The 1399-nt window shown below is 42.7% G+C and overlaps 1 pseudogene; it reads left to right on the forward strand.

The window, feature by feature from the left end:
• Positions 1-1056, forward strand: LOC117708680 (large ribosomal subunit protein uL6 pseudogene; annotated as a pseudogene).
• Positions 1057-1399: the final 343 nt, after the last annotated feature.

Here is a 1399-nt window from a genome sequence, read left to right on the forward strand (position 1 = left end):
ATGACAAGTAGTCTGACTTTACATGGAGTAAAGAAGAAAGAAAAAGGTTAGCAGATGTGATGATCAACTCTTGATCATTAATTTGATGTGATTTAGAATCTTATGAGAGCAAACCTCAATGATATTGAGGGTTTTCCAAAGATATGTAATGGAGGTAAAAAGACCCACTTGACTATGGGACAGCAGGACTCTAGGGTCTAAGGTCCAGACTGAATGCAAAAGAGAAACTATGAGCACCAGCATCTCTGTGTCTCTGCTTCCTGACTGACCACCACACACTCCTACCAGCACACCACCTTGCTATAAGATATAATACCATCAAACTGTGAGCTGAAATAAATCCTTCCTCTCTTAAGTTGCTTTTATCAGGTATTTTGTCGCAGTGATGAAAACAGTGGCTAACATAGTAAATTGCTAAATGAAGTTGGGAAGGTAGAGTTGCAAAGAGCCATATTAAAAAGACTAGACTTTGCTCTTTGCCCCATCTACTGTGGTAGTGAAGACCATTCTCAGCAGTCAGGCTGTGGACTTTCTAAAAAAAAGTCACTCAGGTTGGGGCACACAATCATTGTGAAGGGCCCCAGGGGAACTCTGCGGAGGGACTTCAATCACATAATGTAGAGCTGAGTCCTCTTGGAAAGAAAAAAGAAAAGGTTCCAGGTTGACAAATGGTGGGGTAACAGAAAGGACCTGGCCACTGTCAGAACCATCTGCAGTCATGTTTGGAACATGATCAAGGGTGTTATGCTGGGCTTCCGTTATGAGATGAGGTCTGTGCATGCTCACTTCCCCATCAACGGTGTTTTTCAGGAGAATGGGTCTTTGGTTGAAATCTGAAATTTTTTGAGTGAAAAATACATCCGCAGGGTTCAGATGAGGACAGGTGTTGCTTGTTCTGTCTCTCAACCCCAGAAAGATGAATTAATCGTTGAAGGAAATGATATTGAACTTGTTTCAAATTCAGTGGCTCTGAATTAGCAAGCCACAACAGTTAAAAACAAGGATATCAGAAAGTTTTTAGATGACATCTATGTGTCTGAGAAGGGAACAGTGTAGCAGGCTAACAGGTAAGGCCTAAGGTACCCAGCCCCAGAAACAAGATCCTGGTTACAAGTACAACGGGGGCTTTTGGGGGACAATAAAAGACTTATATATTGAAGAAAAAATAGATTGGACTTCATCTTGCAGGTAATGTTGAGAAACACTCAAAGCTTACATAGAAGTATGTGCTTACATTTCTGCTTTGAAAAGTAAATTCCGCCAGGCGGTAGTGGCGCACGCCTTTAATCTCAGCACTTGGGAGGCAGAGGCAGGCGGATTTCTGAGTTCAAGGCCAGCCTGGTCTACAGAGTGAGTTCCAGGACAGCCAGGGCTACACAGAGAAACCCTGTATCGAAAA

The sequence above is a fragment of the Arvicanthis niloticus genome, chromosome 5, assembly GCF_011762505.2.
Source record: "Arvicanthis niloticus isolate mArvNil1 chromosome 5, mArvNil1.pat.X, whole genome shotgun sequence".
NCBI classification, from domain to species: Eukaryota; Metazoa; Chordata; class Mammalia; order Rodentia; family Muridae; genus Arvicanthis; species Arvicanthis niloticus.